We start from the raw sequence: 23,727 nt of genomic DNA, 5'->3' as shown, positions 1-23,727 counted from the left end.
TTCCAAAAACCAACACGTTTGAAATATAAGTAAACTGCAAAATTCAATCAAAAAAAATAAAATCAAAGAGGACACAAAAACGTCTGCCCCCTGTGAGGATCGAACTCACGACCTTCAGATTATGAGACTGACGCGCTACCTACTGCGCTAAGGAGGCACATGAGATAACTAGAAGGGGAGATTGAATATGAAGCATATATAAAATATTCACAGCAGAAGCTGGGGTTGGTGGGAAAGATTTATTTGTCCCAAGCTCAAGTAAAGTGTTTTTACTGAAAGAAAATATTGCTGCAGCCTAACTCATGGAGGAGCAGTTTAAGGTCACCCCTCCCCGCTCTTTGTCAGAATGCACCACATGCCCTGTGAATGAAAAAGAATTGAGGATAAGAAAAAAAAAATTGAATCGAGGACAATATATAAAAAAAGAAACACTCAGAACCAAACTAAACAAAACAACTGCGTTGGCCGGGAATCGAACCCGGGTCAACTGCTTGGAAGGCAGCTATGCTCACCACTATACCACCAACGCTTATCTGAAACGTTTCAATGGGAGGTCTGTCTTTGAAGATGGAAGAGTAGGAAGTTAATAATATTTTATTTTACAGGCCCAGTGCAGTCAAACATTACCTCAAAGACAATACGAAGCAATAAAATAACGAGGCTGTATACAGGTTACAGGAAGAAAATATCACTATTACCAACAACGCTTACCAAATAACTCCCAGGAGCAGTCTCTGTTTGAAAATGAAAGTAAAAGAAAACCTACATTTGACATTTGCAGAATAATAATGGGATTCCCTAAAAACACATCACTGACATCACCAGGCGGTCAATGAGTTAATAGACCCTTAACAAAGAGTTCCAAACGTCTCTGCCAATAACAGCTAGTTTTCAGGTTTCCCCCTTTCCACTCAGACAATGCCAGACATTCCTAGCAAAATTCTTGCTTGACAAATTGCTCTTTACTAACAAGTCATTTTTGCTTATTTTGGATCATTTTCATTGAAAACAATCACAGTAAGGTATTTGATTGTTACCTAGAAATGATTTGACTGATCCATTGCTGAAGTCCTCTACAATTTTTTTCCCAGTGGACCAAAAGCCGTTCTTTCGACCAGTCGACTGGTTCAAATGTTTAAAAGTGTGTTTTTCCATATATAAACTGAATAAAATCAACTATATGTAGGCTCCTGAGCTTGTCTGATGCTTTAAGCATTACTCGAGAGGGTGCCCTAACCGAGCCTAACCAGAAGAACAAAACCTTTTCCCGAATCTCCTCCTCCCGCTGCTGATGGCCTTTGCACCATTACACTCCAGGCTTTAGGCTACACCAGGGGGTCAGTTTCCATTTAAAGTGCCAATTAACCTTTCATTTATTTTTTACCACAAACTTTCATGATATCCAATTGGTAGTTACAGTCTTGTCCCATCTCACATTTACATCATTACATTTAAGTCATTTAGCAGACGCTCTTATCCAGAGCGACTTACAAATTGGTGCATTCACTTATCTCCACAACAGACTCAGGGTAGGTGAAGGTTGAGAGCCACGCGTCCTCTGAAACACAACCCAGCCAAGCTGCACTGCTCACTTAACCTGGAAACTAGCTGCACCAATGTGTCAGAGGAAACACCGTACACCTGGCGACCGTGTCAGTGTGCATTGCGCCCGGCCTTCCACAGGAATCGCTAGTGCGCGATGGGACAAGAACATCCCTGCCCGATGACACCAGGCCAATTGTGCACCGCCCCATGGGTCTCCCGGTCGCGCGGTAGCGGCCGGCTGCAACAGAGGACACAGACTTGAACCAGGATCCTGCTCTGCATTGCAGTGCCTTAGAACACTGCGCCACTCAGGAGACCCGACAACCTATCTTACCATTATTACCGATCTGCGTGCCAGTTATGGTTTTCATATGCATATTTTCGGAGAACAGTTTGATTTATTTCATATGTAAAGTCTTCGTATCTCAAAATCATTTTCAAGTGATGAATAAAAATGATATCTAAACCAAAATGAAACCTATACAAATCTAAAAGTCACTTCTATTGCCATTTCCAACAATGTAAAAACGGCCTACATAAAGCCTACAAATAAAAATCATTACAGTCTGAAGGTGAAAAAAATATCCTGATAAAAAATAAATCACTTTGGCTACACATTGCCTTTCTGCAACGAACATGAAACAATGTAGCAACTAATCACCTTGGTCCAGCCAGATTCTTGAGCTAACAAACTTGCAACATTGCATAAAAAAATTTGGACCCTCAGTTTCCCCTGCCAGTAACCTCCGGGCAGACACAGCTGTAGGCTCAATATCAGGCTATTTACGCAAGGACAAGAAGTAATCAGGTGGACCTATTTTATAACGTTTCCACCGGATCAGAGCATGACATTTTATTATTTTTTGTTGAGTGCTTATCCAAAGGGAGAGAGCTGGAAATATTTTTCAAATAGGCTACATTGAGGAACTATTGTCATTCTCAATGGATGTAAAAACAGACTTTGTTTCCTTGCTGTTTGAGGTGAAGAAAAATGTACTTTGAGAAGCTCCACGGCTCATAAGTGGTGGGGATTAAAGAGAATCAGAAATACCGTCAGATCCCCAAATGGGCACATTTATAAGCCTACATTTGCTCGCAGGCCAGGTAGCCTAGGCCTACTTCTATGGGTAATCAGGTGCACGTCCTTAAACATTATTGACAGGAGAACTCCAAACAAAACACAATGAATAAATTGACAACGCGTAAATGGAATGAAATAAAATAGAACTTGTTTCCATCCCCTCGGCTTCAGCAATGGATTGGTCCACTGAGATATGCGTCAATCAAGACGTGCCATAAATCTTTTTTTGGGGCAACTGCTCGACTACAAAATTCTCAGTCGACCAACAGCCTATGGACCAGTTGACTAAAAGGTGTCAGCCCTATTTGATACTGAGATAAAAACATCTGCACAAGACTTTTAGCGGATTAATTTCAAAGGGTGATTCAAACAAAATACCCAGTTGCGTTGGCCGGGAATCGAACCCGGGTCAACTGCTTGGAAGGCAGCTATGCTCACCACTATACCACCAACGCTTACCATATAAATACCAGGAGCAGTCTCTGTTTGAAAATGAAAGTAAAAGAAAACCTACATTTGACATTTGCAGAATAATAATGGGATTCCCTAAAAACACATCACTGACATCACCAGGCGGTCAATGAGTTAATAGACCAATAACAAAGAGTTCCAAACGTCTCTGCCAATAACAGCTAGTTTTCAGGTTTCCCCCTTTCCACTCAGACAATGCCAGACATTCCTAGCAAAATTCTTGCTTGACAAATTGCTCTTTACTAACAAGTCATTTTTGCTTATTTTGGATCATTTTCATTGAAAACAATCACAGTAAGGTATTTGATTGTTACCTAGAAATTATTTGACTGATCCATTGCTGAATTCCTCGACAATTTTTTTCCCAGTGGACCAAAAGCCGTTCTTTCGACCAGTCGACTGGTTCAAATGTTTAAAAGTGTGTTTTTCCATATATAAACTGAATAAAATCAACTATATGTAGGCTCCTGAGCTTGTCTGATGCTTTAAGCATTACTCGAGAGGGTGCCCTAACCGAGCCTAACCAGAAGAACAAAACCTTTTCCCGAATCTCCTCCTCCCGCTGCTGATGGCCTTTGCACCATTACACTCCAGGCATTAGGCTACACCAGGGGGTCAGTTTCCATTTAAAGTGCCAATTAACCTTTCATTTATTTTTTACCACAAACTTTCATGATATCCAATTGGTAGTTACAGTCTTGTCCCATCTCACATTTACATCATTACATTTAAGTCATTTAGCAGACGCTCTTATCCAGAGCGACTTACAAATTGGTGCATTCACTTATCTCCACAACAGACTCAGGGTAGGTGAAGGTTGAGAGCCACGCGTCCTCTGAAACACAACCCAGCCAAGCTGCACTGCTCACTTAACCTGGAAACTAGCTGCACCAATGTGTCAGAGGAAACACCGTACACCTGGCGACCGTGTCAGTGTGCATTGCGCCCGGCCTTCCACAGGAATCGCTAGTGCGCGATGGGACAAGAACATCCCTGCCCGATGACACCAGGCCAATTGTGCACCGCCCCATGGGTCTCCCGGTCGCGCGGTAGCGGCCGGCTGCAACAGAGGACACAGACTTGAACCAGGATCCTGCTCTGCATTGCAGTGCCTTAGAACACTGCGCCACTCAGGAGACCCGACAACCTATCTTACCATTATTACCGATCTGCGTGCCAGTTATGGTTTTCATATGCATATTTTCGGAGAACAGTTTGATTTATTTCATATGTAAAGTCTTCGTATCTCAAAATCATTTTCAAGTGATGAATAAAAATGATATCTAAACCAAAATGAAACCTATACAAATCTAAAAGTCACTTCTATTGCCATTTCCAACAATGTAAAAACGGCCTACATAAAGCCTACAAATAAAAATCATTACAGTCTGAAGGTGAAAAAAATATCCTGATAAAAAATAAATCACTTTGGCTACACATTGCCTTTCTGCAACGAACATGAAACAATGTAGCAACTAATCACCTTGGTCCAGCCAGATTCTTGAGCTAACAAACTTGCAACATTGCATAAAAAAATTTGGACCCTCAGTTTCCCCTGCCAGTAACCTCCGGGCAGACACAGCTGTAGGCTCAATATCAGGCTATTTACGCAAGGACAAGAAGTAATCAGGTGGACCTATTTTATAACGTTTCCACCGGATCAGAGCATGACATTTTATTATTTTTTGTTGAGTGCTTATCCAAAGGGAGAGAGCTGGAAATATTTTTCAAATAGGCTACATTGAGGAACTATTGTCATTCTCAATGGATGTAAAAACAGACTTTGTTTCCTTGCTGTTTGAGGTGAAGAAAAATGTACTTTGAGAAGCTCCACGGCTCATAAGTGGTGGGGATTAAAGAGAATCAGAAATACCGTCAGATCCCCAAATGGGCACATTTATAAGCCTACATTTGCTCGCAGGCCAGGTAGCCTAGGCCTACTTCTATGGGTAATCAGGTGCACGTCCTTAAACATTATTGACAGGAGAACTCCAAACAAAACACAATGAATAAATTGACAACGCGTAAATGGAATGAAATAAAATAGAACTTGTTTCCATCCCCTCGGCTTCAGCAATGGATTGGTCCACTGAGATATGCGTCAATCAAGACGTGCCATAAATCTTTTTTTGGGGCAACTGCTCGACTACAAAATTCTCAGTCGACCAACAGCCTATGGACCAGTTGACTAAAAGGTGTCAGCCCTATTTGATACTGAGATAAAAACATCTGCACAAGACTTTTAGCGGATTAATTTCAAAGGGTGATTCAAACAAAATACCCAGTTGCGTTGGCCGGGAATCGAACCCGGGTCAACTGCTTGGAAGGCAGCTATGCTCACCACTATACCACCAACGCTTACCATATAAATACCAGGAGCAGTCTCTGTTTGAAAATGAAAGTAAAAGAAAACCTACATTTGACATTTGCAGAATAATAATGGGATTCCCTAAAAACACATCACTGACATCACCAGGCGGTCAATGAGTTAATAGACCAATAACAAAGAGTTCCAAACGTCTCTGCCAATAACAGCTAGTTTTCAGGTTTCCCCCTTTCCACTCAGACAATGCCAGACATTCCTAGCAAAATTCTTGCTTGACAAATTGCTCTTTACTAACAAGTCATTTTTGCTTATTTTGGATCATTTTCATTGAAAACAATCACAGTAAGGTATTTGATTGTTACCTAGAAATTATTTGACTGATCCATTGCTGAATTCCTCGACAATTTTTTTCCCAGTGGACCAAAAGCCGTTCTTTCGACCAGTCGACTGGTTCAAATGTTTAAAAGTGTGTTTTTCCATATATAAACTGAATAAAATCAACTATATGTAGGCTCCTGAGCTTGTCTGATGCTTTAAGCATTACTCGAGAGGGTGCCCTAACCGAGCCTAACCAGAAGAACAAAACCTTTTCCCGAATCTCCTCCTCCCGCTGCTGATGGCCTTTGCACCATTACACTCCAGGCATTAGGCTACACCAGGGGGTCAGTTTCCATTTAAAGTGCCAATTAACCTTTCATTTATTTTTTACCACAAACTTTCATGATATCCAATTGGTAGTTACAGTCTTGTCCCATCTCACATTTACATCATTACATTTAAGTCATTTAGCAGACGCTCTTATCCAGAGCGACTTACAAATTGGTGCATTCACTTATCTCCACAACAGACTCAGGGTAGGTGAAGGTTGAGAGCCACGCGTCCTCTGAAACACAACCCAGCCAAGCTGCACTGCTCACTTAACCTGGAAACTAGCTGCACCAATGTGTCAGAGGAAACACCGTACACCTGGCGACCGTGTCAGTGTGCATTGCGCCCGGCCTTCCACAGGAATCGCTAGTGCGCGATGGGACAAGAACATCCCTGCCCGATGACACCAGGCCAATTGTGCACCGCCCCATGGGTCTCCCGGTCGCGCGGTAGCGGCCGGCTGCAACAGAGGACACAGACTTGAACCAGGATCCTGCTCTGCATTGCAGTGCCTTAGAACACTGCGCCACTCAGGAGACCCGACAACCTATCTTACCATTATTACCGATCTGCGTGCCAGTTATGGTTTTCATATGCATATTTTCGGAGAACAGTTTGATTTATTTCATATGTAAAGTCTTCGTATCTCAAAATCATTTTCAAGTGATGAATAAAAATGATATCTAAACCAAAATGAAACCTATACAAATCTAAAAGTCACTTCTATTGCCATTTCCAACAATGTAAAAACGGCCTACATAAAGCCTACAAATAAAAATCATTACAGTCTGAAGGTGAAAAAAATATCCTGATAAAAAATAAATCACTTTGGCTACACATTGCCTTTCTGCAACGAACATGAAACAATGTAGCAACTAATCACCTTGGTCCAGCCAGATTCTTGAGCTAACAAACTTGCAACATTGCATAAAAAAATTTGGACCCTCAGTTTCCCCTGCCAGTAACCTCCGGGCAGACACAGCTGTAGGCTCAATATCAGGCTATTTACGCAAGGACAAGAAGTAATCAGGTGGACCTATTTTATAACGTTTCCACCGGATCAGAGCATGACATTTTATTATTTTTTGTTGAGTGCTTATCCAAAGGGAGAGAGCTGGAAATATTTTTCAAATAGGCTACATTGAGGAACTATTGTCATTCTCAATGGATGTAAAAACAGACTTTGTTTCCTTGCTGTTTGAGGTGAAGAAAAATGTACTTTGAGAAGCTCCACGGCTCATAAGTGGTGGGGATTAAAGAGAATCAGAAATACCGTCAGATCCCCAAATGGGCACATTTATAAGCCTACATTTGCTCGCAGGCCAGGTAGCCTAGGCCTACTTCTATGGGTAATCAGGTGCACGTCCTTAAACATTATTGACAGGAGAACTCCAAACAAAACACAATGAATAAATTGACAACGCGTAAATGGAATGAAATAAAATAGAACTTGTTTCCATCCCCTCGGCTTCAGCAATGGATTGGTCCACTGAGATATGCGTCAATCAAGACGTGCCATAAATCTTTTTTTGGGGCAACTGCTCGACTACAAAATTCTCAGTCGACCAACAGCCTATGGACCAGTTGACTAAAAGGTGTCAGCCCTATTTGATACTGAGATAAAAACATCTGCACAAGACTTTTAGCGGATTAATTTCAAAGGGTGATTCAAACAAAATACCCAGTTGCGTTGGCCGGGAATCGAACCCGGGTCAACTGCTTGGAAGGCAGCTATGCTCACCACTATACCACCAACGCTTACCATATAAATACCAGGAGCAGTCTCTGTTTGAAAATGAAAGTAAAAGAAAACCTACATTTGACATTTGCAGAATAATAATGGGATTCCCTAAAAACACATCACTGACATCACCAGGCGGTCAATGAGTTAATAGACCAATAACAAAGAGTTCCAAACGTCTCTGCCAATAACAGCTAGTTTTCAGGTTTCCCCCTTTCCACTCAGACAATGCCAGACATTCCTAGCAAAATTCTTGCTTGACAAATTGCTCTTTACTAACAAGTCATTTTTGCTTATTTTGGATCATTTTCATTGAAAACAATCACAGTAAGGTATTTGATTGTTACCTAGAAATTATTTGACTGATCCATTGCTGAATTCCTCGACAATTTTTTTCCCAGTGGACCAAAAGCCGTTCTTTCGACCAGTCGACTGGTTCAAATGTTTAAAAGTGTGTTTTTCCATATATAAACTGAATAAAATCAACTATATGTAGGCTCCTGAGCTTGTCTGATGCTTTAAGCATTACTCGAGAGGGTGCCCTAACCGAGCCTAACCAGAAGAACAAAACCTTTTCCCGAATCTCCTCCTCCCGCTGCTGATGGCCTTTGCACCATTACACTCCAGGCATTAGGCTACACCAGGGGGTCAGTTTCCATTTAAAGTGCCAATTAACCTTTCATTTATTTTTTACCACAAACTTTCATGATATCCAATTGGTAGTTACAGTCTTGTCCCATCTCACATTTACATCATTACATTTAAGTCATTTAGCAGACGCTCTTATCCAGAGCGACTTACAAATTGGTGCATTCACTTATCTCCACAACAGACTCAGGGTAGGTGAAGGTTGAGAGCCACGCGTCCTCTGAAACACAACCCAGCCAAGCTGCACTGCTCACTTAACCTGGAAACTAGCTGCACCAATGTGTCAGAGGAAACACCGTACACCTGGCGACCGTGTCAGTGTGCATTGCGCCCGGCCTTCCACAGGAATCGCTAGTGCGCGATGGGACAAGAACATCCCTGCCCGATGACACCAGGCCAATTGTGCACCGCCCCATGGGTCTCCCGGTCGCGCGGTAGCGGCCGGCTGCAACAGAGGACACAGACTTGAACCAGGATCCTGCTCTGCATTGCAGTGCCTTAGAACACTGCGCCACTCAGGAGACCCGACAACCTATCTTACCATTATTACCGATCTGCGTGCCAGTTATGGTTTTCATATGCATATTTTCGGAGAACAGTTTGATTTATTTCATATGTAAAGTCTTCGTATCTCAAAATCATTTTCAAGTGATGAATAAAAATGATATCTAAACCAAAATGAAACCTATACAAATCTAAAAGTCACTTCTATTGCCATTTCCAACAATGTAAAAACGGCCTACATAAAGCCTACAAATAAAAATCATTACAGTCTGAAGGTGAAAAAAATATCCTGATAAAAAATAAATCACTTTGGCTACACATTGCCTTTCTGCAACGAACATGAAACAATGTAGCAACTAATCACCTTGGTCCAGCCAGATTCTTGAGCTAACAAACTTGCAACATTGCATAAAAAAATTTGGACCCTCAGTTTCCCCTGCCAGTAACCTCCGGGCAGACACAGCTGTAGGCTCAATATCAGGCTATTTACGCAAGGACAAGAAGTAATCAGGTGGACCTATTTTATAACGTTTCCACCGGATCAGAGCATGACATTTTATTATTTTTTGTTGAGTGCTTATCCAAAGGGAGAGAGCTGGAAATATTTTTCAAATAGGCTACATTGAGGAACTATTGTCATTCTCAATGGATGTAAAAACAGACTTTGTTTCCTTGCTGTTTGAGGTGAAGAAAAATGTACTTTGAGAAGCTCCACGGCTCATAAGTGGTGGGGATTAAAGAGAATCAGAAATACCGTCAGATCCCCAAATGGGCACATTTATAAGCCTACATTTGCTCGCAGGCCAGGTAGCCTAGGCCTACTTCTATGGGTAATCAGGTGCACGTCCTTAAACATTATTGACAGGAGAACTCCAAACAAAACACAATGAATAAATTGACAACGCGTAAATGGAATGAAATAAAATAGAACTTGTTTCCATCCCCTCGGCTTCAGCAATGGATTGGTCCACTGAGATATGCGTCAATCAAGACGTGCCATAAATCTTTTTTTGGGGCAACTGCTCGACTACAAAATTCTCAGTCGACCAACAGCCTATGGACCAGTTGACTAAAAGGTGTCAGCCCTATTTGATACTGAGATAAAAACATCTGCACAAGACTTTTAGCGGATTAATTTCAAAGGGTGATTCAAACAAAATACCCAGTTGCGTTGGCCGGGAATCGAACCCGGGTCAACTGCTTGGAAGGCAGCTATGCTCACCACTATACCACCAACGCTTACCATATAAATACCAGGAGCAGTCTCTGTTTGAAAATGAAAGTAAAAGAAAACCTACATTTGACATTTGCAGAATAATAATGGGATTCCCTAAAAACACATCACTGACATCACCAGGCGGTCAATGAGTTAATAGACCAATAACAAAGAGTTCCAAACGTCTCTGCCAATAACAGCTAGTTTTCAGGTTTCCCCCTTTCCACTCAGACAATGCCAGACATTCCTAGCAAAATTCTTGCTTGACAAATTGCTCTTTACTAACAAGTCATTTTTGCTTATTTTGGATCATTTTCATTGAAAACAATCACAGTAAGGTATTTGATTGTTACCTAGAAATTATTTGACTGATCCATTGCTGAATTCCTCGACAATTTTTTTCCCAGTGGACCAAAAGCCGTTCTTTCGACCAGTCGACTGGTTCAAATGTTTAAAAGTGTGTTTTTCCATATATAAACTGAATAAAATCAACTATATGTAGGCTCCTGAGCTTGTCTGATGCTTTAAGCATTACTCAAGAGGGTGCCCTAACCGAGCCTAACCAGAAGAACAAAACCTTTTCCCGAATCTCCTCCTCCCGCTGCTGATGGCCTTTGCACCATTACACTCCAGGCATTAGGCTACACCAGGGGGTCAGTTTCCATTTAAAGTGCCAATTAACCTTTCATTTATTTTTTACCACAAACTTTCATGATATCCAATTGGTAGTTACAGTCTTGTCCCATCTCACATTTACATCATTACATTTAAGTCATTTAGCAGACGCTCTTATCCAGAGCGACTTACAAATTGGTGCATTCACTTATCTCCACAATAGACTCAGGGTAGGTGAAGGTTGAGAGCCACGCGTCCTCTGAAACACAACCCAGCCAAGCTGCACTGCTCACTTAACCTGGAAACTAGCTGCACCAATGTGTCAGAGGAAACACCGTACACCTGGCGACCGTGTCAGTGTGCATTGCGCCCAGCCTTCCACAGGAATCGCTAGTGCGCGATGGGACAAGAACATCCCTGCCCGATGACACCAGGCCAATTGTGCACCGCCCCATGGGTCTCCCGGTCGCGCGGTAGCGGCCGGCTGCAACAGAGGACACAGACTTGAACCAGGATCCTGCTCTGCATTGCAGTGCCTTAGAACACTGCGCCACTCAGGAGACCCGACAACCTATCTTACCATTATTACCGATCTGCGTGCCAGTTATGGTTTTCATATGCATATTTTCGGAGAACAGTTTGATTTATTTCATATGTAAAGTCTTCGTATCTCAAAATCATTTTCAAGTGATGAATAAAAATGATATCTAAACCAAAATGAAACCTATACAAATCTAAAAGTCACTTCTATTGCCATTTCCAACAATGTAAAAACGGCCTACATAAAGCCTACAAATAAAAATCATTACAGTCTGAAGGTGAAAAAAATATCCTGATAAAAAATAAATCACTTTGGCTACACATTGCCTTTCTGCAACGAACATGAAACAATGTAGCAACTAATCAACTTGGTCCAGCCAGATTCTTGAGCTAACAAACTTGCAACATTGCATAAAAAAATTTGGACCCTCAGTTTCCCCTGCCAGTAACCTCCGGGCAGACACAGCTGTAGGCTCAATATCAGGCTATTTACGCAAGGACAAGAAGTAATCAGGTGGACCTATTTTATAACGTTTCCACCGGATCAGAGCATGACATTTTATTATTTTTTGTTGAGTGCTTATCCAAAGGGAGAGAGCTGGAAATATTTTTCAAATAGGCTACATTGAGGAACTATTGTCATTCTCAATGGATGTAAAAACAGACTTTGTTTCCTTGCTGTTTGAGGTGAAGAAAAATGTACTTTGAGAAGCTCCACGGCTCATAAGTGGTGGGGATTAAAGAGAATCAGAAATACTGTCAGATCCCCAAATGGGCACATTTATAAGCCTACATTTGCTCGCAGGCCAGGTAGCCTAGGCCTACTTCTATGGGTAATAAGGTGCACATCCTTAAACATTATTGACAGGAGAACTCCAAACAAAACACAATGAATAAATTGACAACGCGTAAATGGAATGAAATAAAATAGAACTTGTTTCCATCCCCTCGGCTTCAGCAATGGATTGGTCCACTGAGATATGCGTCAATCAAGACGTGCCATAAATCTTTTTTTGGGGCAACTGCTCGACTACAAAATTCTCAGTCGACCAACAGTCTATGGACCAGTTGACTAAAAGGTGTCAGCCCTATTTGATACTGAGATAAAAACAGCTGCACAAGACTTTTAGCGGATTAATTTCAAAGGGTGATTCAAACAAAATACCCAGTTGCGTTGGCCGGGAATCGAACCCGGGTCAACTGCTTGGAAGGCAGCTATGCTCACCACTATACCACCAACGCTTACGATATAAATAGCAGGAGCAGTCTCTGTTTGAAAATGAAAGTAAAAGAAAACCTACATTTGACATTTGCAGAATAATAATGGGATTCCCTAAAAACACATCACTGACATCACCAGGCGGTCAATGAGTTAATAGACCAATAACAAAGAGTTCCAAACGTCTCTGCCAATAACAGCTAGTTTTCAGGTTTCCCCCTTTCCACTCAGACAATGCCAGACATTCCTCGCAAAATTCTTGCTTGACAAATTGCTCTTTACTAACAAGTCATTTTTGCTTATTTTGGATCATTTTACCGTGAGGCAAAGGGCGGGGGGGTCGCAACCTTTTGAAACTTAAATACGCGCTATTAAGTGTCTATAATCAGCACAAGTGCTTTCATTGCGTATTACTAATATTATTGAAATTACATAGTTATGTTCACAGTGATATATTGTGTGTGGGGGGGGGTCGTGTGTCCCCCGTCCCCCCTGGGATTTCCGCCTATGTTTGTAATGACCACCCAGAAACAGTGTTGCATCTTTTTTGGCATTGTATTCATGTAAGAAAACTGTGGCAAGTCATCAGTAGGTTTATACACATTTATGAAGATTTTATACTATTGTGGAGAGATGTACTGTTTGGATTCTTTACATACTATAGAAATAAGCTGAAACATTTTTATGTAAATAATTTCATTATTCTTTTTGCCAAATTTGATGTACACAAATTCAAATTTACAAACAGAAAACCACATTTTCGTACCCGACAAAAATAAATTTAACTGTATTTTAATATGGTTAAATGCTCTACTAACAACAAAGCTGTTAGAATTGTAAGTGTATTGTATGTCCCTTAAGGTCCTTGTGTAATTGTAATGTGATATTGTACCCCCTAGCTCGATTGTCCATTGTTTGTAATTTATGTGTGCTTGTGTTCCCTCATGTGCTTTATGTATTGATTTGTTGTTAATAAAAATAAATAAAAAAATGTAAATGAAAAGTGCGCTTCATATTCAAATATTTCTGTCTTCATGCGCCATCAGGAGTTTTCCATAGGAATACATGGATGACGTCAGTGTTATTACTATTTACTGGTTTTAATGTTTAAATATTGAATTATTTAAATGCAATACTGAACAAAAATCTAAATGCAACAATTTCAAATATTTTGCTGAGTTATAGTTCATATTAGGAAATCAGTCAAATTAAATAAATCCATTAGGCCCTAATCTATGGATTTCACATGGCTGGGCAGGGGCCTGGGAGAGCAAAGGCCCACCCACTTGGGAGCCAGACCCACTCACTGGAGAGACAGGCCAAGACAATCAGAGTTTTCCCCACAAAAGGACTTCATGACAGACAGAAATACTTTTCAGCACCCCGCCCTCCCCCGTCTGACGATTCTGCATGTGAAGAAGCTGGATGTAGAGGTCCTGGGCTGGCGTGGTTACACGTGGTCTCGGTTGTGAGGCAGGTTGGACATATGGCCAAATTCTCTAAAACAATGTTGAAGGCGGCTTGTGGTAGAGGAATTAACATTCAATTATCTGGAAACAGTTATGGTGGACATTCCTGCTTTCAACGTGCCAATTGCACACTCCCTCAAAACTTGACACATCTGGGACATTGTGTTGCGTGACAAAACTGCATATTTTAGAGTGGCCTTTAATTGTCCCCAGCACAACGTACAGCTGTGTAATGATTATGCTGTTAAATCAGCTTCTTGATATGCCACACCTGTCAAGTGGATGGATTAAATTGACAAAGGAAAAAATGCTGACTCATCGAGATGTAAACACATTTGTTTCATTTCATGAAACATGGGACCAGCACTTTACATGTTGCGTTTACATTTTTGTTCAGTGTAGATGACTTCCAAGGAGCGCTGTTTTGAAACCACCACGCCTCCATCTTGGCACTCCCCCACCGTTGTTCAAAATATTTTTAATGTCTACATTAGTTTTTGCCACATTTATTATATTAGACACCTTAATGCATACGTTTAAATTATATTATGTGAGCTAAACATAAAAATACAAAATGAGAAACATATTAAAAACAATTCCTTAAAGTATATCTTTTTTGAATGTTCGAATGTCACTGTTCCCACGACAACGATAGAAATACTTAAATACATATAATTTTGTCCTTGACACATTTAACATTCAATTGAAATACTCAATACGCTTTAATCGTGGCCATCAAAGTTAATATTCGACTGCATTTAGAATTGTTATTTGTTGCGCAATGACTGGGTTTACAAAAGCACGTTTCACTCCAGTGAGGAGCTAGCTATTCTTGTGTTGTCTGACAGGTGATAGGATACTCCGTTCCTCAAACTCGGCTCTGTATACACTAAATTATGCAAATTAACCTATAAACCTATAAGCATGTGACCGGTCAAATGTATTTTCGGCAACTCACCAATTATCAGCTAGCCTATTAATAACATCCCTAAATTCGTTGTGGTTTGTCTTTTAGAACAATCCTAACGTAACATGTCACCAAGTTTATTGCTCCAGATCCATTGATTCCAATACATTGTTGATGTGAGTGATTCATTTGCGCAACAAGCTAATCAATTACAGTTTAGAGTAGACGCTTGTCAAATGTTGATGAATGTGCAGTTTAGAAGGTACTAATTTAGCTGAATTACAAGTAATCTGAACACAAGTGTGTAGAGAGTAATTTTTATGTTTTGGTCTTCAAAATATCACAACCTATTTCATCATATTGATTATGAATTTAAAACCGGTGTTTTGACACGGCTGTAATTAAAAAATCCATGACAATAGGAAGCAGAAACAGTATCATTTTCAACTAATGTTTTAGAAACTTCTGAATGAGCCCAAAAACGTTCTCTGATTTTGGTGATATAACTGAAATTGTGAAAATGAGTTTGTCTAGCCTACTACAAGGTATATTATACCAACCAACACTCTCCTCTCGGTGCAACAGCTATGGTCATGTTGTATTGCTCATGTACAAAAAGCCTGCCCCCTGTGAGGATCGAACTCACGACCTTCAGATTATGAGACTGACGCGCTACCTACTGCGCTAAGGAGGCTTATAGTTCAACAACAAAAACACTGATTTTGAAATAGGGTTCTGATCGGCCACATCTGCAGTCCTCATGCCTTCTTGCAGCATGCCTAACACGGAACTCAAACCGGCTGTGCCGCGTGCGCAATCGTGCATACATTTATTTAGTCCCCCCACACCAAATGCGATCACGACACGCAGGTTAACATATCAAAACAAACTCTGAACCAATGACATTATTTGGGGACAGGTCGAAAACTTGCACTTGCTAGCTAATTAGTCCTATCTAGCTAGCTTGCTGTTGCTAGCTAATTTGTCCTGGGATATAAACATTAGGTTGTTATTTTACCTGAAATGCACAAGTTCCTCCACTCCAACAATGAATCCACTTATAAAAACGGTCAACCGAATCGTTTCTAGTCATCTCTCCTCCTTCCAGGCTTTTTCATCTTTGAAATTATTAGGTGATTGGCATCTAAACTTTCATAGTATTACCACGACAACCAGCAACAGTTCATCTTTCAATCACCCACATGGGTATAACCAATGAGGAGATGGCACGTGGGTACCTGCTTCTATAAACCAATGAGGAGATGGGAGAGCAGGACTTGCAGCGCCATCTGAATCAGAAATAGGAATGACGCTCGTTGACCCGTGCGAGCGGTGTGGGTGCAATAATTTAATAACATAGATTCCAAAATGTATTTTGCAACGCTCGCGCACTCGGTGTAGTCAGGGTATAAGGCACGTTTACACAGGTGGACAGGGACCCTGGGCATCTTCTTTTGGTGTTTTTCAGAGTCAGTAGAAAGACCTATTTTAGTGTCCTCAGTTTTCATAACTGTGACCTTAATTGCCTACAGTCTTTAAGCTGTTAGTGTCCTAACAACTGCTCCGCAGGTGCATGTTCATTAATTGTTTATGTTTCGTTGAACAAGCATGGGAAACAGTGTTCAAACCCTTTAATATGAAGATCTGTGAAGTTAATACGATTTTTACGAATTACCTTTGAAAGACAGGGTCCTGAAAAAGGGATGTTTATCTTGTAGTAGGCCAGACTAACTCCTTCTCAAATAGTATTTGAGTATCCTTGCCATAGTCTAAACTATAATAGACATTTCATCGCAAGGGGCAAATACGCGATTGTCTGGGCTGCCCAATCATATTACCTAATCATAAATGATATGACCAAATTCACCAATCAGGAACGTCCTTTCAAACTCAGTGTTTTTATGTTAGATATAAGCCTCCTTAGCGCAGTAGGTAGCGCGTCAGTCTCATAATCTGAAGGTCGTGAGTTCGATCCTCACAGGGGGCAGTGACTTTTTCATGTACCTCTTTTTAGCTTTTGCAGGACTGGATTACACATGCCCTATCCCAAAACAACTCCCATCCCTTAGCCCAACTAACCTGTACCCCTGCACACTGACTCTGTACCAGTGCCCCCTGTATATAGCCTCGTTAGTCTTATTGTGTTACTTTTTATTATTACTTTTTATTTTAGCCTACTTGGTAAATATTTTCTGCACTGTTGGTTAAGGGCTTGTAAGTAAGTATTTCACGGTAAAGTCTACACTTGTTAAACACATGTGGGCATTTTTAAGATGTGTCATTATTGTCACAGTGTACGAAATCAGAATTTGAAGCATATTTCTCTGACAATTGCCCTTTTGGATGGCAATTTATGAGAACTCAGTGTGACATGCATATATATATTTTCCCCACTGTAAAAGAATAGCCTAGATTGGGAGATATATCAGTATCGGTAGGTTTTGTCCCCCCAATGTAATGTAATCAGATGAAGAAAAAGCCATATCGGTCAGGCTCTCTGAGAAATAACTAGTTGGTGGGCAAAAACAGTCATCAAAACAGACATTGTATTTGTCCATACTTTACTTTGAAAATGTCAATAGGTCACACATACTGAGGATCAAGGTAATAGAATCTACTTACTCTTGCATTTCTCTCCTACGCAAATTCCTTGGCCGTCGTGCTAAGGGATGGGAGTTGTTTTGGCATGGGGCATGTGTAATACAATCTTGCAAAAGCTAAAAAGAGGTACATGAAAAAACCAATGCCCCCTGTGAGGATCGAACTCACGACCTTCAGATTATGAGACTGACGCGCTACCTACTGCGCTAAGGAGGCTTAGAGCAAAGGTGAAAACAATGAGTTTGAAAGGATGTTTCTGATTGGTCAAATTCATATGATTGGGCAGTACAGACAATCGCTGTACTTGCCCCTTGTGATGAAATGTCTATTATAATTTAGACTAAGGGAGAGATACTCAAATGAGGTCTGACAAAGGTTGATACTAAACATTTGTTGAAACCGTCCTTGGTTAGGTTATTCAATGTGTGGGCCTATCTCTCCAGTTTGCAGACAGCTAAGCCACATTTGCTTGGTCACACACACTCTTTTAATGTATACGGCATGTGAAATTTGAGCCACCCCTCCCTCCAACTTAGCCCTGTAGTGGACATCACTTGCTAGTGTGCAACATGAAAATGCTGAGCAGGGAATTCTCTGGCATTGTGAATACAAAGGATTGGAATTGAAGAATGTCTGTGAGTGCAAATAGTCATCCGAGACCATTTATTTAAATAACTAGTCCTACATGATAATAACGCTATACCCATAATCTTGATAAATGACTTAATTTACTTATCTTATAGGCCTAGCTAGGGCTACTTTGGGATATTATGGGTGGTAAGGTTGTAGCCACTCCCATTGTTTAGAACTACTTTTGGCCTTAAGCTTTCAGTTTCTTTGTACCATCATCTTTGAAATCAAATCAAATAAAATTTATGAATATAGATGTTCAAATGTTCATAAATGACCAGCATGATCAAATAATAATAATCACAGGCAGAACTGTTGAAACTGGAGCAGCAGCACAGCCAGCTGGACTGGGGACAGCAAGGAGTCATCATGCCAGGTAGTCCTGAGGCATGGTCCTAGGGCTCAGGTCCTCTGAGAGAGAGAAAGAAAGAGAGGATTAGAGAGAGCATACTTAAATTCACACAGTACACCGGATAAGACAGGAGAAGTACTCCAGATATAACAAACTGACCCTAGCCCCCCGACACATAAACAACTGCAGCATAAATACTGGAGGCTGAGACAGGAGGGGTCAGGAGACACTGTGGCCCCATCCAATGATACCCCCGGACAGGATCAAACAGGAAGGATATAACCCCACCCACTTTGCCAAAGCACAGCCCCCACATCACTGGAGGGATGTCTTCAACCACCAACTTACCATCCTGAGACAAGGTCTTGTATAGCCCACAAAGATCTCCGCCACGGCACAACCCAAGGGGGGGCCAACCTAGACAGGAAGATCACATCAGTGACTCAACCCACTCAAATGATGCACCCCTCCTAGGGACGGCATGAAAGAGCACCAGAAAGCCAGGGTCTCAGCCCCTGTAATAGGGTTAGAGGCAGAGAATTCCAGTGGAAAGAGGGGAACCAGCCAGGCAGAGACAGAAAGGGCGGTTCGTTGCTCCAGAGCCTTTCCGTTCACCTTCACACTCCTGTGCCAGACTACACTCAATCAAAGGACCCACTGAAGAGATGAGTCTTCAGTAAAGACTTAAAGGTTGAGACCGAGTTTGTGTCTCTCACATGTGTAGGCCGACCCTTCCATTAAAAAATAGCTCTATAGGAGAAAGCCCTGCCTCCAGCGCTTTGCTTAGAAATTCTAGGGACAATTAGGAGGCCTGCGTCTTGTGACCGTAGCGTATGTGTAGGTATGTACGGCAGGACCAAATCAGAGTGATAGGTAGGAGCAAGCCCATGTAATGCTTTGTAGGTTAGCAGTAAAACCTTGAAATCAGCCCTTGCCTTGACTGGAAGCCAGTGTAGGGAGGCTAGCACTGGAGTAATATGATCAATTCTTTTGGTTCTAGTCAGGATTCTAGCAGCCGTATTTAGCACTAACTGAAGTTTATTTAGTGCTTTATCCGGGTAGCCGGAAAGTAGAGCATTGCAGTAGTCTAACCTAGAAGTAACAGAAGCATGGATACAGTTTTCTGCATCATTTTTGGACAGAAAGTTTCTGATTTTTGCAAGGTTACGTAGATGGAAAAAAGCTGTCCTTGAAACAGTCTTGATATGTTTGTCAAAAGAGAGATCAGGTCCAGAGTAACGCCGAGGACCTTCACAGTTTTATTTGAGATGACTGTACAACCATTAAGATTAATTGTCAGATTCAACAGAAGATCTGAAGATCTTTGTTTCTTGGGACCTAGAACAAGCATCTCTGTTTTGTCTGAGTTTAAAAGTAGAAAGTTTGCAGCCATCCATTTCCTTATGTCTGAAACACAGGCTTCTAGCGAGGGCAATTTTGGGGCTTCACCATGTTTCATTGAAATGTACAGCTGTGTGTCATCCGCATAGCAGTAAAAGTTAACATTATGTTTTCGAATGACATCCCCAAGAGGTAAAATATATAGTGAAAACAATAGTGGTCCTAAAACGGAACCTTGAGGAACACCGACATTTACAGTTGATTTGTCAGAGGACAAACCATTCACAGAGACAAACTGATATCTTTCCGACAGATAAGATCTAAACCAGGCCAGAACTTGTCCGTGTAGACAAATTTGGGTTTCCAATCTCTCCAAAAGAATGTGGTGATCGATGTTATCAAAAGCAGCATTAAGGTCTAGGAGCACGAGGACAGAGGCAAAGCCTCGGTCTGATGCCATTAAAAGGTAATTTACCACCTTCACAAGTGCCGTCTCAGTGCTATGATGGGGTCTAAAACCAGACTGAAGCATTCTGTATACATTGTTTGTCTTCGGGAAGGCAGTGAGTTGCTGTGCAACAGCCTTTTCTAAAAATGTTGAGAGGAATGGAAGATTCGATATAGGTCGATCGTTTTTTATATTTTCTAGGTCAAGGTTTGGCTTTTTCAAGAGAGGCTTTAATACTGCCACTTTTAGTGAGTTTGGTACACATCTGGTGGATATAGAGCCATTTATTATGTTCAACATAGGAGGGCCAAGCACAGGAAGCCGCTCTTTCAGTAGTTTAGTTGGAATAGGGTCCAGTATGCAGCTTGAACGTTTAGAGGCCAAGATTATTTTCATCATTGTGTCAAGAGATATAGTACTAAAACACTTGAGTGTCTATCTTGATCCTAGGTCCTGGCAGAGTTGTGCAGACTCAGGACAACTGAGCTTTGAAGGAATACGCAGATTTAAAGAGGAGTCCGTAATTTGCTTTCTAATAATCATGATCTTTTCCTCAAAGAAGTTCATGAATTTATTGCTGCTGAAGTGAAAGCCATCCTCTCTTGGGGAATGCTGCTTTTTAGTTAGCTTTGCGACAATATCAAAAATAAATTTCGGACTGTTCTTATTTTCCTCAAATAAATTGGAAAAATAGGATGATCAAGCAGCAGTAAGGGCTCTTCGATACTGCAAGCAAGACTTCCAGTTTGGTGGGGCGCCATTTACGTCCCAATTTTCTGGAAGCTTGCTTCATAGCTTGGGTATTTTCTGTATACCAGGGAGCTAGTTTCTTATGAGAAATGTTTTTAGTTTTTAGGGGTGCAACTGCATCACGATCTCTTTCAATAATCACAGGAATGGAGGAGGTCTTTATTCTAGTGAGATTGCTAAGGTGAACACCGCCATGTTTAGTTTTGCCCAACCTAGGTCGAGGCACAGACACTGTCTCAATGGGGATAGCTGAGCTGACTACACTGACTGTGCTAGTGGCAGACTCCACTAAGCTGGCAGGCTGCCTGCCTGCTGCCTGGCCTGCACCCTATTTCATTGTGGAGCTAGAGGAGTTAGAGCCCTGTCTATGTTGGTAGATAAGATGAGAGCACCCCTCCAGCTAGGATGGAGTCCGTCACTTCTCAGCAGGTCAGGCTTGGTCCTGTCTGTGGGTGAGTCCCAGAAAGAGGGCCAATTATCTACAAATTCTATCTTTTGGGATGGGCAGAAAACTGTTTTCAACCAGCGATTGAGTTGTTAGACTCTGCTGTAGAGCTCATCACTCCCCCTAACTGGGAGGGGGCCAGAGACAATTACTCGATGCAGACACATCTTTCTAGCTGATTTACAGGCTGAAGCTATGTTGGATAACAATATGCAAGAGAATGGCCATAATGTATTATTCCAGCCCAGGCTCAATTTAGATTTTGGCCACTAGAAGGCAGCAGTGTATGTGCAAAGTTTCATTTTTAATTAATTTGGAAAAACATAATTCCACTTTGACATTATGGGGTATTGTGTGTAGGCCAATGACAAAAATATATATATTTAATCAATATTCAATTCAGGCTGTAACACAACCAAATATGGAAAGTGTCAAGAGGTGTGAATACCTTCTGAAGGCACTGTATGTTGTAGTGAATTTTCAAAGATGCATTATGATGCATTACAAGCACAAAACATTTATTTTAACCAAAATTACAATTATGACAATAACTGTGGCAATTTGCATGACAATTAATCATTACCCAAAATGCAATAATCAGCACAGCCCTAGTGAGATGTATTTTTGTGTAAATCATAGTTGCTTTCAGGATTTAATGACACATACAGCGCATACAGTACCAAATACACTAAAAGGCTCAACTCGCCTAAGGAAAAGATAGTGGCCAGTACGGGTATCGAACCCGCGACCTTCGCGTTATTAGCACGACGCTCTAACCAACTGAGCTAACCGGCCATACAGCTCAGATCAAAAAGTTATGTATTTGATCATAGTGGAGTGGCGTAACTACTTTCAGAGTTGTATGCTATGAGCATACAATCCTAGTGAGTTTGTGTGCCCACTGAACGGTTTCTATACATGGTTGAGGATTGAATTCAGCAACCTCTCTCATTGCCAACCCTTTGATCCTTAACACTGTAGTTGCTCCAATTAAACTATAATGGAATAGTGCTGGAGCAAACTGTGACAAAATAGACGTGTCACACAAAATGCATAGCACAGTCAAATACGTGAACATACACCTTGTGGTTCTAGACCTCGTGGCGCAACGGTAGCGCGTCTGACTCCAGATCAGAAGGTTGCGTGTTCAAATCACGTCGGGGTCAAACCTTTTTCTCTCTGTGATGAATGAAAAAACATTGGGGCCAACAAACATTAGACGTAACTAATAATCCCGAGAAGTCTGTGTTTGGAGGATACATTGGCACGGGTGTTGTTCGTCTCGGGCCTGCAAACTGTGGCAAAATAACCTCCAAACACCAGGTTGCCAACATATTAAAATAATGATTGACATATTTTCACAATAAAATGTTGAACATATTAAAATAATGATTGACATATTTTCACAAAAAAAATGTTGCGATTAATTTACTCATACTATTTCGTCTATCCACAAGCTAACACAATAACTTAAAACTGAAGCTGGAAAGACTCCAAACTAGCTGCGTTTCGTTTGACTTTTTTTCAATTTACGTTTCTTTGTATATATCCATAAAAATGATGCCAGCTGATTCATGATTTCGACTGGCTGAGAAACGTTGCCTGCATCTCTCTCTCGTCCCGACTCCCAACCTCTACACGTCCATTACTATGGGACAGTAGGGAGATTGCATTTTAATATTGAAACAATGTTGCAAATGTCAGAGACAGACAGCAAGGTTTATACAAATCTCTGCTGTTGAAAACTAAATGTTCGTCTCACAGAAATGTGAGATAGTGTCCAGATGCTTTTTATAGTGGAGATCAAGTTTATGACTTCCCTGCCTGGGCTAATGAGGCAGTAGATTGCGCAGTCAGATATAACAGAGGAATTTTAACATCATACATTTAGCAGGTGGTAATTTGTGGAATAGACACCGGCTGGAATGGCTTTTAACCAATCAGGATTCAGGAATAGACCAACCCGTTGTATAAAAATGAAATAAACAATAATCTTGCCACATTTGCTCTAAACGCTTTACCGAAACTAGAATCAGAGTATGCTATTAATTGAAATTACCTGGTTTAACATAATCTCGTTCTAAATTATTCTAAACTTTTGCCCTAAACAGACAGAAACGAAAGCGAACAGCAATATTTAACAACCTCATTTGTTTGTGTATTCTGCTTCCACCTGTGTGTGCAATTGGTGTGTAAATCACCTCAATGTAATTACAAGGGTCTAAAATCA

General features: G+C 41.1%; 1 long non-coding RNA gene and 12 other non-coding genes across 13 annotated transcripts in view; 2 read left to right on the top strand and 11 right to left on the bottom strand.

Moving 5' to 3' along the window:
* Positions 1-84: 84 nt before the first annotated feature.
* trnam-cau (transfer RNA methionine (anticodon CAU)) lies at positions 85-157 on the bottom strand. The gene has a single exon. It is a non-coding gene; the product is annotated as a tRNA-Met (tRNA).
* A 300-nt stretch (positions 158-457) lies between these two features.
* trnag-ucc (transfer RNA glycine (anticodon UCC)) lies at positions 458-529 on the bottom strand. The gene has a single exon. It is a non-coding gene; the product is annotated as a tRNA-Gly (tRNA).
* A 2,480-nt stretch (positions 530-3,009) lies between these two features.
* Positions 3,010-3,081, bottom strand: trnag-ucc (transfer RNA glycine (anticodon UCC)). Its single transcript has one exon. It is a non-coding gene; the product is annotated as a tRNA-Gly (tRNA).
* Positions 3,082-5,383: 2,302 nt separating this feature from the next.
* trnag-ucc (transfer RNA glycine (anticodon UCC)) lies at positions 5,384-5,455 on the bottom strand. Its single transcript has one exon. It is a non-coding gene; the product is annotated as a tRNA-Gly (tRNA).
* A 2,302-nt stretch (positions 5,456-7,757) lies between these two features.
* trnag-ucc (transfer RNA glycine (anticodon UCC)) lies at positions 7,758-7,829 on the bottom strand. The gene has a single exon. It is a non-coding gene; the product is annotated as a tRNA-Gly (tRNA).
* Positions 7,830-10,131: 2,302 nt separating this feature from the next.
* Positions 10,132-10,203, bottom strand: trnag-ucc (transfer RNA glycine (anticodon UCC)). The gene has a single exon. It is a non-coding gene; the product is annotated as a tRNA-Gly (tRNA).
* A 2,302-nt stretch (positions 10,204-12,505) lies between these two features.
* Positions 12,506-12,577, bottom strand: trnag-ucc (transfer RNA glycine (anticodon UCC)). The gene has a single exon. It is a non-coding gene; the product is annotated as a tRNA-Gly (tRNA).
* A 2,974-nt stretch (positions 12,578-15,551) lies between these two features.
* On the bottom strand, positions 15,552-15,624 carry trnam-cau (transfer RNA methionine (anticodon CAU)). Its single transcript has one exon. It is a non-coding gene; the product is annotated as a tRNA-Met (tRNA).
* A 1,220-nt stretch (positions 15,625-16,844) lies between these two features.
* On the top strand, positions 16,845-16,917 carry trnam-cau (transfer RNA methionine (anticodon CAU)). The gene has a single exon. It is a non-coding gene; the product is annotated as a tRNA-Met (tRNA).
* Positions 16,918-17,674: 757 nt separating this feature from the next.
* Positions 17,675-17,747, bottom strand: trnam-cau (transfer RNA methionine (anticodon CAU)). The gene has a single exon. It is a non-coding gene; the product is annotated as a tRNA-Met (tRNA).
* Positions 17,748-18,165: 418 nt separating this feature from the next.
* Positions 18,166-23,727, bottom strand: part of LOC127907620 (uncharacterized) — a 6,755-nt gene continuing 1,193 nt past the window's right edge. Inside the window, exons 2-3 of the long non-coding RNA XR_008065174.1 lie at positions 18,862-18,930; positions 18,166-18,572 (exon numbers count right to left, since the gene is read on the bottom strand). This is a non-coding gene — a long non-coding RNA (uncharacterized LOC127907620). The remainder of the gene's footprint in view (positions 18,573-18,861; positions 18,931-23,727) is intronic.
* trnai-aau (transfer RNA isoleucine (anticodon AAU)) lies at positions 22,219-22,292 on the bottom strand. The gene has a single exon. It is a non-coding gene; the product is annotated as a tRNA-Ile (tRNA).
* Positions 22,592-22,663, top strand: trnaw-cca (transfer RNA tryptophan (anticodon CCA)). Its single transcript has one exon. It is a non-coding gene; the product is annotated as a tRNA-Trp (tRNA).

The sequence above is a fragment of the Oncorhynchus keta genome, chromosome 15, assembly GCF_023373465.1.
Source record: "Oncorhynchus keta strain PuntledgeMale-10-30-2019 chromosome 15, Oket_V2, whole genome shotgun sequence".
Taxonomy (NCBI): domain Eukaryota; kingdom Metazoa; phylum Chordata; class Actinopteri; order Salmoniformes; family Salmonidae; genus Oncorhynchus; species Oncorhynchus keta.
Note: the sequence above shows the minus strand (reverse complement) of the source record. Positions and strands in the feature narration are given on the sequence as shown.